Source organism: Protomyctophum parallelum, assembly GCF_964188405.1.
Source record: "Protomyctophum parallelum genome assembly, chromosome: 1".
Lineage (NCBI taxonomy): Eukaryota > Metazoa > Chordata > Actinopteri > Myctophiformes > Myctophidae > Protomyctophum > Protomyctophum parallelum.
Genome location: NC_139697.1, coordinates 5,368,248 through 5,386,915, shown reverse-complemented (window position 1 = coordinate 5,386,915; position 18,668 = coordinate 5,368,248). Strand labels below are relative to the sequence as shown.

At 41.4% G+C, this 18,668-nt stretch overlaps 1 protein-coding gene and 1 long non-coding RNA gene across 3 annotated transcripts in view; both read right to left on the bottom strand.

Moving 5' to 3' along the window:
- gatad2b (GATA zinc finger domain containing 2B) overlaps nt 1–4,999 on the bottom strand; it is a 66,501-nt gene extending 61,502 nt beyond the window's left edge. The window contains exon 1 of one of the 2 annotated variants that reach the window (XM_083768661.1): nt 4,817–4,999. The gene's annotated coding sequence lies outside the window, so the exon portion shown is untranslated. The remainder of the gene's footprint in view (nt 1–4,816) is intronic. The other variant, XM_083768662.1, reaches the window with a different exon arrangement.
- A 3,209-nt stretch (nt 5,000–8,208) lies between these two features.
- Nucleotides 8,209–16,884, bottom strand: LOC310858575. The gene is made up of 12 exons (XR_014569214.1): nt 16,760–16,884; nt 15,708–15,780; nt 14,752–14,829; nt 13,597–13,695; nt 13,029–13,057; nt 12,621–12,662; nt 12,060–12,100; nt 11,334–11,387; nt 10,388–10,441; nt 9,766–9,806; nt 9,009–9,072; nt 8,209–8,415 (listed from the first exon to the last, which is right to left on the bottom strand). It is a non-coding gene; the product is annotated as an uncharacterized lncRNA (long non-coding RNA).
- Between the last annotated feature and the right edge of the window lie 1,784 nt (nt 16,885–18,668).

The window sequence follows — 18,668 nt, the reverse complement described above, 5'->3', positions numbered from 1 at the left end:
GTAACATGTGCACTGCGCAGGATGCACGTTACCTGGTTTTATTACTTCGTAAAGATGTGCACTAGTGCGCTGCTGCACAGGATGCATGATATACCTGGTCTTATACCACACGTACTTCTGTTATTCAAGGGAATTCAAACTCTCTCTAATTTTCACAGTCTGATTATTCATGTCTTGTGCCAGTTGTTATCATATACTAATAATCCCATTGTACAACTTGAAATGTTTCTTGGTCACTCTTGCTCTCCATCTCTCTCTCCCCATCGTGTGTGTGTGTGTGTGTGTGTGTGTGTGTGTGTGTGTGTGTGTGTGTGTGTGTGTGTGTGTGTGTGTGTGTGTGTGTGTGTGTGTGTGTGTGTGTGTGTGTGTGTGTGTGTGTGTGCGTGTGCGTGTGTGTGAATTGCGGGTGGCAGTAAATGAGTTAACCACTTCAACGCTCAATATTTAACCCATTCTGGGCGGGAACCCCTTTTGGTGTTTTAAGCATGTTATACTTTAGCTATGCTAAAATAGCAGATCTACAAGCTCATAGCGTGGCACCGAGTGCCGCGCTACAAGCTTGTAGATCTGCTATTTTAGAAAAAAATCGGGAAAATGTGGCGCAAATCTTTTAATGTATTCACAGTGAACGTTTTAACTCAAGTCTTTGCTTCCGGGGAGGTCCCTGCATGGAACTACATATTTTCAGATGGGGGTCGGTGGCCAATTACATATATTTTTGGGAGTGAAATAGTTTGAGAACAACTGACATGGGTTTTTCTGAAAACTGTCTAAATGGGTTAATAGATTTGTCCATTGGCTCTGTATATACACCTCCACCTTTACGCAAGCTCAACTCCTTTAGAGTGAGCAAGCATATCATGGAAACAGTCTATAAGAACCTGAGGAAATCTTGACTTTTAACGTGGCAAATTTGGCAATGTGGTATGGCAATCTTAATGTAAAAAAAAGAAGCAAGCTGCAGCAAATAGTGAACCTAGCCTCTAAAAATCATTGGGAAGAGACAGAAACAATTAAGTTGTATCTACAAGGAAGTACTTAGAAAAAAAGCTGTCAAGATACTCTGCAGGGAGTTCGAACTTCTTCCCTCTGGTAGACGGTACAAAGTATCAAAAGCTAACATCTTTAAAAATGCCTTCATTCCTAATGCCATTAAGGCACTAAACTATACCATGTCTAGATTTGTTTTCAATGTATTTGCCACTGTTGTCCTGCATTTTTGCCATGAAGATAATTGTGCAAGTGTTGTTGCTGTTGTTGTTGCCGGGGTTTTTTTTACTATTGTTTGAGACCGAAGACAAATTTACACACAATAAATAAAACTAACTAACTAACTAACTACTAGTACTTGGTCTGCTCTTTTTCCCCTCCACACCAAATGTCTGCACCAAAAAGCACCGCTTACAAGCTCGCAACGCCTTGTGAGCACCCCCACAATCACTTGGAATTGTGGGCATTACATTTGGTTTCACAGATTCCATTCCACAGATATTGTGAAAATAGCCTGCGTCGTGCACGCATGCACACACGCACTATAAAACGTCGGTGGAAGAGTGCAAGCTGACTGCGGAAGGTGGACTGACTGAAGTCCCCATGCAGGTGTGGGGAATTTGACAGGCGTGGGGAATTTGCCAAATCAAATTTAGGCTGATGTTAACTTGCCATGGCAATCAATTGGCTAATTTGGGTCACAGCCGAGCCTTTTCTGACAACCACCTCTCCGACCAACTCGCTGCCGAGTCGCCGACACTAAACTTTGTTGGGTCGTCCGCGGCACGCGTTTAGAATTTGAAGTCAGTCAGTCTAGTCTAGGTTCTTGAGAATTACATGAAGATAGTACAGAGATTACATGCATTTATTGTAAGAGTTTGGACCTTTGATTAATTGATTGTTTGAATATATGTTATTAACATGCTTATTAACAGTACAGGTAGTACATTGACTGAGTGATTGATTGAATACTTTATTAGTTAGAAATGTAAACACAAACAGCATGTGGTACAGGTCAGATGTTAAGGCTAAAAGGATAACACAAAAAAAAGAGCTGCACTTTTGTGGACTATTTTTGTGGTCCTACAGCCAAAGATTATGCTAAAAGGATAATACAAAAAGCCCCTGCAATAAGCATGTGGGATTTAAACACTTATAGCACAACACTGCTGTGCTGTCAATCATGCTAAGACTTCTTTAAAAAAAAGCACTTAACCCATTTTCAACCTTATATCTTCGTATAATTGGTCCTCACGAATGCTCATTATAATATGGCGGAACCATATGCGGTCTACTCACTCTGTGTCTCGGAGGAGTTCAGAACCAGTGACATCATTGGTAGGCACGTTTAGTCATTTCAAACGAGATTTCAAATTACAAATCCAGAACAATGACATCTACTTCAGCATGCTTGCTTTCCAGGAATAGAAAAGGCTGTAGTTTAAATTGGCTTGGAATCCCCATCGATGATGTGATGGTAAATGGTAAATGGTGCATTTATATAGCGCCTTTATCCAAGGCGCTTTACAGAGATTGTGCATTACATTCACCCATTCACACACACATTCATACACCGATGGCAGCGGAAACCATGCAAGGCACCAACTAGCACATCGGGAGCAAGTAGGGGTTCAGTGTCTTGCTCAAGGACACTTCGACAGTAACTCTGGGGGAGCCCGGGTTCGAACTGGCAACCTTACGGTTACCATCCAGGCACTCTACCGCTGAGCCACCGCCGCCACCGCCGCCGATGTGATGGTAGGCACTAGGCAAGTTTCGGAACAACACACAGACAGAAATGGTGCAATTTTTATTAATGAGCATTAGTGAGGACCAATTCTACGAAGATAAGGTTGAAAATGTGTGAAGTGCTCCTTCAATATTAGGTGGTTCTTCATTAACCCATTCTGGCACTCCTTTTGGGGTTAGCATCATGTTATGCTTTAGCTATTGAAAAATAGCAGATCTACAAGCTACGAGCTTGTAGGTCTGCTATTTTTGAGAAAATCGAAGAACGACTGATATTTTTAGAATCTGATCTGAGGTCAGAATGGGTTTAATCAGACCAGTGTGTGTCCAGTGGAAACCTCGTATGAATCTGATCTCAGGTCAGAATGGGTTAAAGTGCAGAAATTCTGTGTGTTTCTAGATCCAATTCTGTTCGAACTGTTACTATGCCTATACAAAGTCATTCATGAAACCAGATAGAAACACTTGAATGTGAATATTCAGAACTACTACTAGGCTACTACCACTACTACTATGAATAATAACAACAACTCAAGTAAGTATTTGGTTTTGGTCTGGCTGGGTCTATGATAGTGATAGTAGCCTAATGCATGCTAAAAAATAAAAAATAAAACAAGCTGATAAATGATCTATATATGTCTGTCTGTTTGCAGCAGGCAACCAGCAATAATGAGGCAGTAAAAAAGAAATCAACTCAGACATCCACAAATCCATTATCAGCGAATCTACTCCCCGCTAGAAAGCTATTGTGTGTGTGTGTGTGTGTGTGTGTGTGTGTGTGTGTGTGTGTGTGTGTGTGTGTGTGTGTGTGTGTGTGTGTGTGTGTGTGTGTGTGTGTGCCTGTGTGGGCAGCCATTTACAGTACAAGTTGAGAGAGAGAGTCAGTCCTGTCTTACGTAAATGGCTGATGCATTTTCACATTTTTCCTCTTTTTTTCTAATTGCTCTGCGAGCACACACACACACACACACACACACACACACACATACACACACACGCTGTACACGCACACGCACACACACACACACACACACACACACACACACACACACACACACACACACACACTATAGTTGACAAGGAATCCCCCAGGGCTATGCACTAGTACAACCCCAAATTGTTTCCCTCAATAATCCCTTACATTCAGAGAAACAAAAGCAAAATAAATAAATATAGGTAATCTACATTATAAAGCTCACAGCACGAAATATGTTCACACCAGAATATCTTATAAAAATTATAAAACATAATAATAAACCATCTGCCAAACGTTTGCAATATATTACTGGCATTATGTATTGCGCGCGCACGCGTGTGTGCGATGTCTGGGTCTCGGCAGAGCCTCTCTAGAGACAACCGGATGAAACAATGAAAACGCGGATTTCTGAGGCACATACATCGCTACAATGTTTCCACACACACACACACACACACACACACACACGCCGTTAACCTAAAACATCCACGCCGACAATAAGCACAAGACGCGCCGGCGGCGCCGCTACACACAACCGCAATAAAAAAGCAACAACAACAACTCCCGCACCGTTCACTTCCAATCATCACACTCGAGACCTTTTTATGATTATGATAAATGGAGAGTGAAGCTTGGGTTCATGCACGGACGGACGGAATGGAACGGGAAGGCAGCTATCTACCGATGGCTGCTTTTCTTTACCAAATCACTTGTGACCAAAGATGGTCTATTCTATTGTTTGACAATAACCACTTGAACCCCAGCATTCTTATTTAGGGGGTGGGGGGGGGGGTCATAATAGCCCAAAAATAAGCCGATACAAGCTGTATATCGGCTATATTTTGGGGGCGAAGACATTTGGTGTAGAGGGAAAAGAGCGGTTCAAACACAGCGCCAACTCGGGTCCGGACGGGTTGACTGACTGCCTATAAAGTCTGGAGTGTTCACCAGCGGGTGGATCAGCAAACTAAAAGCCGACAAACGTCTCCCCCAGTCAGCCCACACAGAGCAGAGCAGCCCCCTGAACTGAAGGCTACGGCTCAGCTCACCCACTCCGCTATAAAAGGCCTCGCCGGTCGCTGTCTGATCCCCGGGACTCACCTGTCTCGCCTTTCCCCCGCGGTGCGCTCCGCTCCGGGCTCCGGCTTCACCGTGCGTCCGCTGTGCTGTGCACGCAGTGTAGTGCTGCTTATACTGGGGGGTTCGGTCCGCTGTGCTGCTCTGTCCCCGCACGGCACCGTGCAGCGGGCAACACAAAGGCGCTGATTGGTGGAGTGGGGCCACGGCGCCCGCCCGCGCGTGCGTGCGTTCGTTCATCGGATCGGACCCCCCCCCCCTCCCCCGGTGTGTGTGTGTGTGGGGGGGGGGGGGGGGGGGGGTGTAGACAGTACGGGTTATTGGACACTCGGCGTGTGTGTGTGTGTGTGTGTGTGTGTGTGTGTGTGTGTGTGCGTGCGCGCGCGCGCGTGTGTGTCGGTCGGGAACGCGCCCCTATGAAGGTGTACTGTAGATAGACTGTCTGTGTCTGGAGGAGCGGGTTGGTGGGTGGGGGCCCAAAATGATGGGACATCATGGGAGCTAAACGGCAGCAGTGTAAACTAAGTAACCAACGTATACATTTAGGCCTACTCGAGTGTAACTTGTATAGCCTACATTTTGGAGTAACTTATTTCGGAGCCTTACTATATAGTAAGTAGGCTAAGAACTATATATATATATATATATATATATATAGGCTATATAGTACAGTAAAATTGAGAAACCAGTCAAATCTAGCCCAAACATTTAGATTCTCGTAGAGGTTTTTTTCTATTCTGACGAATCTCGTCGCCAGAAGTAAAATCTAGAAAAATGGGGCAAGGAACGTCCGGTTTCGGGCCACAGGCGGGGGGGGGGGGGGGGGGGTAGGGGGTTCCAAACGGTAAGGGACGAGGCCGGGTAAAGCGTGCGGGCGGCCCCCCCGGTTGAAAAATAATTTACACTTGTGTGAACTGAGCAGCGCAGTGTGTATGTGTGATCCCAATGTGACACCAATTAGCTGTCTGCTCAGTGTGAATGACCCCAATGATCTGCAGGGGTCAATAGGTCATGCTACAAACCATTCCGTGCTAAAAAAACAGACCGGGGTGCATACATTTGTTAGACATAGCCTACTAATTAACAGTCCGACAGGTATTAGTTCGACAACACCGTCGCTCCCGACATGCGCTGCTGGTGACAACTAACCCGGGCCGTGCTGCGGGTTAAAACTCACCTGTGGCTCCCGATATACGCAGCAGATTAAAACTAACCTGTGGCAACCCATGGCTCCCGATATGCGTGGCAGGTTACAACTAACCCGTGGCAGGTTAAGAATAACCTGTGGCTTCCTGTGAGGTTAGGTTTATAGGGACAGTTTAGAGACCAGGATTACTGCATGTTTTTGTGAGGGTACCTACCCTAGGGGACACGGGGAGAACATGCAAACTCCACACAGAAAGGCCCTTTCGCCAACCCTGCCTCGGGTATGGGCACTGATGACATGGAGGAGGAAACACGCCGCCAGCACCCACAGCGCCCCGAGCGGGAATCGAACCCAGGACCTTCTAGCTGTGAGGCGACAGCACTACCAGCCCTATAGACTCCTTCAAAACCACTCTCAAAGAGCACTTAAAGGCGGCTGCAATTCGAAGCTGCAATTTCTTTACTGTACACATATTCTATTTTTATTGTGGATATGATGATTTCTTTTTTTGCATAGTGTATATTTGTACCTGTCTTGAAATGTTCTGATGGATTGAAAATGGAGGACACTTATGTAAACAAGTCTTAGTACTTTTCTGGTTTTATCCTCTTAGCAGATTTTGTATTGACCTGTACTATCCTTGAACTATAATTCTGCAAACTGTTCAATCAACAATCAATCCATAATTTATAAATTATGGATAAAGGGTCAGGACAGATGGGACTTGGGGAGGGGTCAGGATAAATTGTCAGTATGGACATGGTCTCAACTCTCTTCAGGATACATAAGTGGTAGATCCATGTAATGTTTTATGGTTTGACGATACATTTTTATGAAAATCATACTTTGACATAGGCCATTACTATATCTCCGCTGTCGGGAGGAAACCGCATAAATCCAAAATGTTTCAGGAAATTAAAAATAGAATATTTTCAGTGTTAAAATGGAGATACCGGTAGTCTATTTTCTGTTATCGCCATTGTATAGCTCAGATGTAAGAAAGGTTCAAATATATATATCTGGCACTTTACCCAGACTCACTCCCACATTTCCCATGATCCCACCCCAATCTCTAATTGATCACATTCTCAGTATGTAATTAACACTCCAAACAGCCACATCTCACCTGAGACTGAACCTGAACTGCACAAAATAAATATAAAATATATATCCCATGGGACATTAGTTGACTCTGGCAACAAGAAAAAGTAATTACGAGACACCATAAAAGGGTCTAAAAAAAAAGCAGGCTACAAAAACATGTCACTCTGGTGCTGGACTGCTGGTGAAGCCTCTGGCCGCCCTCTCCTACTAAAAAGCTTGTAGGGGGTTGATGGTACAAAATAATTTCATGGGGTCTGCAGTCAAATACACGTTTTAGAGTCCTAGACATGATATCGTTTGAGAATCCATTGAGCTATGTACTCCATGCTGGCGTCAGTGGTGTGAATGTAAAAAGATCAGTAAAATATAATCTATTAAAGGTATATTCAGTGATTTCACTCAAAAAACCTTAAGTTTCGTTTTTGGCTGTGGGACCCAGCCTTTCGTCCAATCAGGATAGAGGGTCAAAAACGAAACCTAAGGTTTTTTGACCCCCAGGGGTTAACTGGGGACAGGGAGGAACTCCTTATATGGTCAGCACACTCTATAGTAGGGAGGATTATCACAACAAAACAAAAAAAATAAGTGATATTTGAATTAAGTGAAATCACTGAATATACCTTTAAGTCTACAAAGTGACTAGTTTACAAATAGTAAAAAGTAGCCTACAATATGTACCTCCGAGATGTAATGGAGTAGAAGTAATAAAGTAGCCCATTGATAAGTAATTTTTGACTTAAGTATGTACAGTAGGCCTACCTCTTTACTGCTGTAAACAAACTGAATTTACAAGTGACACTGGCCTCTAGTGGCCAAAAGGATAACATGTTATGTGGTCTTCTTGACTTCATTGTATGTGGAGAGCATGATGAGCATCATTCTGCATCTGCAGTAATATAGTTGAAACACTGAATTATGAAACTTATCCACGTTTTATGAAACTACAGCATGCCATTGTGATCTTGTAAGTTCCAGTCTACATTTTATGGGAAGATATTGGCATTGGTCACATGTACCTCCAACCTCCATATTTCAACTTTACATAAATGAATGCACTTAGTCATAATGCAGAGACCAGTCTACAAATTCACATTCTAAATCCTTACAAGTTTTTCTGAAAAATAATACAATGGGGAAATACTGTTACAAGTAAGGCTTTTTTTTTAATATATTTTTATTAAGATAAAGTACCAAAGTATTGGCATCAAATTATACATAAATACAAAATCAATGTGTTGCTTCACATTTGTGAAAATGGTGTTGACATGCATACAACTAATGTCATAAAATCCTCAATTAAACACAGCACTCTCAAGGTCAAAGGTCGAACTGGAGTCAATCTTCATCCTCCAATGGTGCTTCATTACAGCAGCTGTTGGAAGTAAAAAGTTTAGTTTAAAGGGAGTGCATGTGAGATTCTTGATAAGAGGTCTTCCCCACCTCTTTAGCAAACAGAAAATACATTTTTTAACAAAGTTAAATTGGAAGTGATGCAACAAGAAAGTGGACCAAAGTGGAACATGAAATTGGAAGCTGATAAATGTGTTCTCGTGTGTTTGGATGAAAACACAACTGAATACGTATTGTCCGTTTATTAATGAGGTGGAGAAACAGGCTTCATTCAAAATACAAGCAATCATTACCATAACAAAGTTTAAACTAAAGTAAGTTTTAAACAATATCATTTAGTGTTGCCTCAATAGATTATTGACTGCCATTAGGACATGCCTGTAGATGTTCTACAGAGGCTGCTGTTGTAGGACCACTGCGTAAAGAATCAGCCCACAAATCGACTGACTCCCTTTGAAAGTGATCCACAAAGGTGACCAAGAACCATATATATACATAAAGACCTACGAGCTTGTAGATCAGCCATTTTTAAATAGTAGATTATAGGCTAAACTAGTTTTGCTGGGATCACCTGGAATCCCCTCAAGGACCACTGCAATATACATTACAGCTTACCTTTAACTGTCTGGTCATGATACTCATGTCCCTGGCAGGCAATCAGCTCACACCTGATACACTCCTTAAGAAAAGAAAAAAAAAGAAAACATTAAGCACAAGTCAGACACATTTTATCTACACAAATCATAAATCAGTGCCTTATTTTTGTCATGAATGCCACCACAGCAAAAACAAGAGCGGATATAGAAGCTCACATCATGTTGGACATGTCTGAACTAGTGAGGCCAGGTTTAAAGTGGAGAGTGTGTGGATTTTATGAATATGGCACCATTCAACCTTCTTGATCCTCACCGATGTTAAATCCTGCCAATGACATCATTCCAATCTAAACCAATAGAAACTACAGCCTCAGCTCCTGGAGTTAGCATGTTGAAATGGAAGCCATTGTTTGAAATGTATAAATGATCAAACCTGCCTACCGATATCACCGGTAGGCACTAGGCAGGTTTCTGAACTGGTCATTCTAAGATTGCACCCTTTCTGTACTCAACTCTATGAAGATACAGTAGGTTGAAAATACTTAGGCGAGCTGGTCCTTCCTAAATTAATCTTCATATGACATGGTAGACTGAAAATGTTCCCAACAGGTCACCCCAGCTGTTGCTGGGGTGACCCGACAGGGGTTACTCTATGGTCAATTCCACAGCTAGTCAAGAAGCAAGTCTCCTGAAAGCCTTGGTATATTTGACCAAAACACTCAACTGAACTTTTACAGGCACCAAACTCTGGACAGATGCTATGGCACATTACTTACATCCAATGGCTGTGGAGAGCCCGTCTTTGGCTGTGAAGTGTCTGAAACAGGAAAAATATATGTTTTAAGTATGAATGTTAAAGAAAAGTCTAATGGTAATTCCAATGGGCTGTTAACCCTGTTTCCACAGATATACCAGGACTCCAGACACTGCAGAGGTAAGGAGACCAACGATGCGATGTGGAGTTTATCTAGCACCGACTTATGAACATACCAGATGATGAAGCAACTGGATGCAGATACGGGGTGCATACTTAGTTTAGACTAGTAATTGGTTAAGGTTAGGTTTAGGTGTGCTGCCCTGTGGGAGGTGAGGGTATGAGATATGTTGTAGCTGTAGGACTAATGACTGGTCTAAACCAAGTACTGTCTAAACAATGTGAATTGGCAAAATCCTAATAAAGTGTAAGGTAGATCCTCTAAATAAAAGCATACAAGCTCTAACTGCTACTGCACTCTTCTATAGACATATAGATTGTCAAAGGTCATGAACTGCCCGACAGAATCTGACCTGAAGATTCAATTTAGGATTCTCCAAGCAAGGCTCCATGGTAAGGAAAGGCTGAGATTGGCTCATCTCAGGTACTACTAAAAAGGACAGATGGTACAGCACATTACTTACATTCAGAGACTCTGGAGAGGGCCCATCAAAACCATCTCAGGCTGGGCAGTGTGTCTGAAACAAGAACATTTAACATCGTTTATTTGCGTGAATATTTAATTGGAAATGTATCATTCCAATGTGCTCTTCCTTAAGCTCACGTCATGTTGGACATGTCTGAACTAGTGAGGCCAGGTTCAAAGTGGAGAGTGTGGATTTTATAAATATGAAATACTTAAGGGCACCATTCAACCTTCTTGATCCGTACTAATGTTAAATCCTGCCAATGACATCATTCTAATCCAAAACAATAGAAACTACAGTCTCAGCTCCTGGAGTTAGCATGTTGAAATAGTGTCATGTTGAAATGGAAGCCATTGTTTTTTTATCGTTTGAAATATATAAATGATCAAACCTGCCTACAAATATCTCACAACAGGTAAGGACTAGTTAAGATAACACACCATTACTATACAGTCAAAGATTTGTTCTGTAGTGATATCCCACAAGGACAATGGCAGTGACCATGAGGGTAAAGCAATACCACAGGTTCTCTCTTTGAGGCATTTCCAACGCCGAGACCCCACAATGACAGAGGCTGACGGGATAGACCTCAACAGCAACAACTGTACACATAGAGTATGTAGAATTTAACCCATTCTGACCTGAGATCAGATTCATACGAGGTTTCCACTGGACACACGCTGGTCTGACGAACCCATTCTGACCTGAGATCAGATTCTTAAAATGTCAGTCGCTCTTTGATTTTTCAAAAATAGCAGACCTACAAGCTCGTATCGCGCCACTCGGTGGCGCGATATGAGCTTGTAGATCTGCTATTTTTCAATAGCTAAAGCATAACATGATGCAAACACCAAAATGGGTGCCCGGTCAGAATGGGTTAAGAAATTACTATACTCTCAATGCTTAGGAAAAAAAGGGACAGATAGTACAGCACATTACTTACATTCAGTGACTCTGGAGAGAGCCCATCAACACCATCTCAGGCTGGGCAGTGTGTCTGAAACAAGAACATTTAACATTGTTTATTTGCGTGAATATTTAATTGGAAAGGTATCATTCCAATGTGCTCTTTCTTAAGCTCATGTCATGTCTGAACTAGTGAGGCCAGGTTCAAAGTGGGGAGTGTGTGGATTTTATAAATATGAAATACTTAAGGGCACCATTCAACCTTCTTGATCCTCATTAGTGTTAAATCCTGCCAATGACATCATTCTAATCTAAAACAATAGAAACTACAGCCTCAGCTCCTGCAGTTAGCATGTTGAAATAGTTATGTTGAAATGGAAGCCATTGTTCTTTTATACATTTGAAATGTATAAATGATCAAACCTGCCTACCGATATCACCGGTAGGCACTAGGGCAGGTTTCTGAACTGCAAAGAAGATTGCACCATTTCTGTACTCAACTCTATGATACAGTAGGTTGAAAATAGGCGAGCTGGTCCTTCCTAAATTAATCTTCATATGACATGGTAGACTGAAAATGTTCCCAACAGGTCACCCCAGCATCAGCTGGGGTGACCCGACAGGGGTTACTCTATGGTCAATTCCACAGCTAGTCAAGAAGCAAGTCTCTTGAAAGCCTTGGTATATTTGACCAAAACACTCAACTGAACTTTTACAGGCACCAAACTCATGCTATGGACAGATGCTATGGCACATTACTTACATTCAATGGCTGTGGAGAGCCCGTCTTTGGCTGTGAAGTGTCTGAAACAGGAAAAATATATGTTTTAAGTATGAATTTTAAAGAAAAGTCTACTGGTAATTCCAATGGGCTGTTAACCCTGTTTCCACAGATATACCAGGACTCCAGACACTGCAGAGGTAAGGAGACCAACGATGCGATGTGGAGTTTATCTAGCACCGACTTATGAACAGACCAGATGATGAAGCAACTGGCTGCAGATACGGGGTGCATACAGCAGATGCCATGCAGTGCGAGGCTACGAACCTGTACAATACTATTGTACCAGCGGTTCCTTTTCATTTCAAGAATGCCCAGTTTGACATGCATTAGTCCCCCACACCCAAAAATAATAATAAGTGTTGCAAGATAGAGAATTGGCTCCATCTCAGGTACTACCAATATAGACTGTTTAATATATTAAACAAAATTGTATTTCAATTTAACACTTAAGAAAGATATCATTCAAACATTAGTATTGTATTTAGCAAGACTACTTTCCTTACACCAGTAGGTACAGTAGACTATATGAACATCACTCACCAGCTCTGCTTCAGCACCCACACCTGCATGATCTTGAACGACCTAAAACCACATTTGACGAAACGGGATGAGACAACGTTCACACCCCACTACTATACAGCACAAACTTCAGTATTGTCTGCCATTTTCATAATATACAGGATCATGTATGGAGTTTAAGATTTGTTCTGTAGTGATATCCCACAAGGACAATGGCAGTGACCATGAGGGTAAAGCAATACCACAGGTTCTCTCTTTGAGGCATTTCCAACGCCGAGACCCCACAATGACAGAGGCTGACGGGATAGACCTCAACAGCAACAACTGTATGTACATGCAGAGCATGTAATAAGTCATGTACAGTAGTAGTATATAACGAGAATGTAATAAAAGTCATGTACAGTGGCAATAGCATGGACTTAAGATTACCTTAACATGAATGGCATCATGACGTTCTCCTGTAGGAGACAAGCATCATTAGGTGACATGAAGACTACATTCGTACATAACTTTACGATGCAGGAGGACTTTGTTCAGACAGGCCACTTCTCATTCACACTTCAGAGCAGTTGAACATATTTAGCCAATCATCATGACATGTGCATCCTGAGCCCGACCCATACTTCACCTATCATTTTACTTTAACCCATTCTGACCGGGCACCCATTTGGGTGTCAGCATCATGTCATGCTTTAGCTATTTAAAAATAGCAGATCTACAAGCTCATATCGCGCCACCGAGTGGCGCGATACGAGCTTGTAGGTCTGCTATTTTTTGAAAAATCGAAGAACGACTGACATTTCTAGAATCTGATCTCAGGTCAGAATGGGTTAATCAGACCCAGTGTTTGTCCGGCGAAAACCTCGTATGAATCTGATCTCAGGTCAGAATGGGTTAATGTAAAAATTAATTCATTTTTCTAATTAATTCTTCAAATATCTGCCATGGGTCAGGCTGTAGTGTGTATAGTAGGTATGTACTTTATGCTTCAACTTACCACTGCAGTTTGCTCTGAGGTAGGGGGGGGTTCTCTACCATTTTCAGGTCAAGGACGCCTATATTGATTTGCAGATCACCAGACCCTCATTTGTGAAACCTTAGTGCCAGAGGTGAGCTGTTAATATTTTTTTTAAAGGTTGTTCAAAGATTTCAGAAAAAGCTCACTATGCACTAGGTTAAGATGGTTTGTGAGCTTGTAGATGTGGCATGGTCCCATTAGAGAAAGTTAGTGAACTGAAATGTGTGGAAAATCTGTGAGAAAATGCTTACCACTAGTTGGGCTAAATTCAGCGTGTTTTTCGTGCAAAACCAATGCTTGCAATGGATTCAGAATCATGAAAACCCTAGTTTGACAGGTCACATGCTACTTAGAATAATGACATTTGGAAAATGTTGGTACCCCAACTTTCAGCAGCCACAGGGTTGGAACAAATTTATATGCAATAGACATCTATGAACAAATTTGTGAAGAAAGCTAGTGGTAAGCCATTTATTTTGGCAGATTTGCCACACATTTAGCAAATTTTCCTTTATTATATATTCTAGCAGACATAAAAGTGAGTTTAAAACTAATTTTGCTGGGGACACCCTGAACCAGCTCAAGGAACCATGGGGTTCATTAAACGCCCAGGGTTGCAAGAACTTCAGGAACTGTACAGTGAGTGTACAGTAAAAGTGAAATTGAAGTGATGAAACAAGTGAGCAGACAAAGCACAGCCTTTAGGTTCATTATGATTCCATTGATTGGTGGATTGTCCAGTCTCATAAGTAACACTGCTGAGGAGAACAGCACGGCAGTGGGTTGCAAGAGAATGGATTATTCTGTGCACTGCACATGCTGTAGGCCCACCCAGTCAAGACCTCAGCTGGTGCTGTGCATTCTACACAGGTCAAATGGACATGGACCAAAGGGCTACAAATATTAATTTATTAGCATCAGTGTAGTTATTACTCGTGATTAAATTAATAATTGTGAAGTGTGGTTTAAATATATATATACACGTGACAGATGAAGCAGACCTACATAGCGAGCTTGTGGATTGTCATTTGGCAACAGCAATTTAACTGTAGCAGGCTAGCAGCCCTAATGGACCAATCAGAAACACAAACACCGATTTTAATTATCATTCCACAGTCTTCAATACATACTAACCAGTTTGTCTCAGCGGCTTTAGCCAATTGTAACAATCTTCAGGGGATGAAAACAGCAAGGACACCAAACCCCGATATCCTGCGAACGTAACATCAAGAATAAAGTAAGCCACAATAAGGCTAAAAGCAGAAGAAATGCCACTTGTTTTAAATGCCAAATGGGCTCTTTCTTAACCCATTCTGACCGGGCACCCATTTTGGTGTTAGCATCATGTTATGCTTTATCTATTGAAAAATAGCAGATCTACAAGCTCATATCGCGCCACCGAGTGTCGCGATACCAGCTTGTAGGTCTGCTATTTTTGGGGGGGGAAATCGACTGACATTTTTAGAATCTGATCTCGGGTCAGAATGGGTTAATCAGACCAGTGTGTGTCCAGTGGAAAAAACCTCGTATGAATCTGATCTCGGGTCAGAATGGGTTAACCCTGTTTCCACAGATATACCAGGACTCCAAACACAGAGGAAGGAAACCAACGATGCGATGTGGAGTTTATCTAGCACCGACTTATGAACATACCAGATGATGAAGCAACTGGATGCAGATACGGGGTGCATACTTAGTTTAGACTAGTCATTGGTTAAGGTTAGGTTTAGGTGTGCTGCCCTGTGGGAGGTTAGGGTGAGGGTTTGAGATCGGTTGAAGTTGTAGTTGACTAATGACTGGTCTAAACCAAGTACTGTCTAAACAATGTGAATTGGCAAACTAGTTGCAGATACCATGCAGTGCTGATAAGTACAATACTAAACAAATGGTTCTTATATTTTAACTTTAAGCACCACCCTAAAGTATCATTAAGATTTCCCGAGCAGTCATTTGAATTTAGAGCACCAAGATGTAGGTCAGTAGACTGAGATTTCTGATCAGCTCGTTACACAAAATGATGGTTTGGCATCATGACACTAGAAATTACATTAAACAATTTAATTTCCAACAATAGTCTAATTATTACTTACCTCGCTAGTCTCAAGAGCAACTGCAGACATTTTAGTAACGTTTGATTAGCAGCTTGAGCCGTGGACACCCGAGCTGTGAAACAAAAAGACAACGCGCATTTAACAAAATACCACAATGAGGCTAAACACTGCAGAAAACCACTTTAAACTTTCACATAGTATATTCTATGAGAAATTAACGCATCAATGGTTCTCAATAAAGGGACCACCAGGTCGGTATGGTGGAACCAATGTGGGAGCCTGGCCTAAATGCACAATAAACTAGGTCCTTGAAATTTAAATTTTAAACTTGTAATGTATCAGGCCTCATTGACACCATTCAGCAACTGGCAGTGCAGTGATGAAAGCAAAACCTGAAGTTATATAGCCAATGAAAGAAGGAATGTACCCACTGAACAGGAACCCTCCACTCAATATAACACTGGCATAGTAGTGTACAGTACTGTACTGTACACATAACCACTAACCAATGACTAGTCTAAACTAAGTATGCACCCCGACAGAACTACCAAGGGGCAGCGCTACATCACACGACTGGGCCCCAACTAGCTTACATGGCTGAAAATCTTTTTTTTTTTTTTTTTTTTTTACTGTTGCCACTACCAAGTCGAGGAACCAAACGCAATAACTTATGTACAAGTACGGTTTTACACAAAAAGAAATCATGAACACCACTTTAGTACAACTTTACTTCGACATGGGCAAAGGGGGCAAACTAGCTTAGCAGACACAAGCCCAACAGTGTCATATTCTAGGCAGGCACATAATTATCATATTATGGAAAGTTAAGGTTTACAAGTAGTTTACTAAACCTAGCATGCAACACCACATTTTAATTACACCATGGAGAGACTGGTGTGGTTGAGCCAAAGGCTGAGCTAAGGTCGCCGGGGATGCAACGAAACACGTGCTAACCCGCGTGTAGCATGAGTTAGCTTAGCTGAGCCATAACAGCAGGCGCACGAGCTCGCGACGCGCTGTGAGCCATGACCCATGAGCATATTGTAGTACAATAATTCATTCTATTCGTGTTAATATTATAATACGTTTACCTTCCGTGTTGCAGAGGGGCCAGTTGAGTTAACCTCGCGTCACCAGGTTTTCTTCAGGGGCCTGTAGGTAGCCTGAGGCGGCTGAGGACCGAGAACCGCAGGCGTCTGAGTGCGGAGGAGGAAGTGTAGAGTGAGAAAGAAATGGCGCACCACGAGAACGTATATACTGTAAAATGGAGGGCGGGGTCACGTTGGAATGACATGACAGCGCCCCCGACCAATCAACGGACAATACGCAGGTTGCTGTCATCCTGCCTGGATCTAGAGGGCCGGATACGGCAGGGCGGGATCTAGATCAGTCATGTGTGGTGAATTTGAATTTATCCCCTTTTATTTGATGGTTTTAAACTTGCTTTTAACTCTTGCAGTAGTACAGTGTGGGCCCTATACTTTATTATGTTTAGGTACTCACCTGATATACTTTTTGTAATCTCACACATGTTCTCCTCTCTATTTGGACTCTGATGATGGAGTGCCCCTTTAATAGGTCCCAGGCTTACTTATCTGCGAAAAGAAATTAAATAAATAAATTAAACTTAAAGTAATGGTCTCAGCTTCCTTACTAGGAGCTTTGGGACTTTATTTTCAACACCAAACACAAGATTTACTGTTATCCATGACAATTTGTTTCCTATTCTGAATTTAGTCTGTGTATTATTATTATTATTATTATTATTATTATTATTGTGTATACATTCTGTACCTTGTTTGTAATTTTTGTATATTTAAACCATGTTTATTATTATTGTGATATTGGAAATATAGATACTTGGGCTTAGGTGGCATTAGTCACCACCCATCATTAGAGCCAATCAGTTCACCCATTCTTGAGATAAGGGACAAAACTTTTTTCAAACTAGATTTTTTTTTTTTTTTAAGATACATTCAAATCAAATAGATGTATTTGTAGACACAGGTCTCAACTACCAATCCTGAGAAGGAACAGGTTTTTCGCATAACATTTCTTTCTAAAATGGGACATTTATGCACTTAATACCCGATTCTTGTCAACTCCGTCAGACACACTAAAATCCCTTTTAATTGAATTTGATAATTTCAACAATAATATAAAGTCCTCAGTTATCTTATAATGGCTTTCAGTAATCAAGTTAAATAATACAATTCTTTTAATATTGTTTTGTTCCAATATCACACTATTATGAAATATCCAATTTCTCAAATCCATCATTTCAACCTTTATTTTCAATATTATAACATGAAAACCATGTAAAAAAAAAAAAAAACATCATTACGTATCATTTCAGTTGGTGTTTCAATACATAAGTACAAAAGATTTAACATCGAATTTTCTATTTCTTTGGAAATTAACAAAAACATCACGGGACTAACGTCTGACGGAGTTGACGAACATCTGACGGAGTTGACAAGTTTAACTGATTTAGGTTCTAGACCACCTAGGATCTTGATTCTGGTGACTAATCCCACATTTTCAAGGATGAGGAATACAGTGGTACTATTTATATTGGCCCTGTGACCATGGCAGCCATTTTCAAAATGGCCGCCACCTGCTGTTATTTTACAATAAACAAAGTTCTACACCACCTAGGATCTTGATTCTGGTGACTAATCATACATTTTCAAGGATGTGGGATACATTGGTACTATTTAGATTTGTCCTGTGACCATGGTAGACATTTTTCAAAATGGCCGCCAACTTTCTGTTATTTCCCAATAACTCAAGTTCTACACCACCTAGGATCTTGATTCTGGTGACTAATCCTACATTTTCAAGGAGGAGGAATACAGTTGTACTATTTAGATTTATCCTGTGACAATGGCAGCCATTTTCAAAAATGGTGGACCTGCTATTATTTTACCAATTTAGTCAGGGAATATTATCAGAATAATGTTAAATCTGTGAATACATTTCTTACCAAGAATTTTTTCA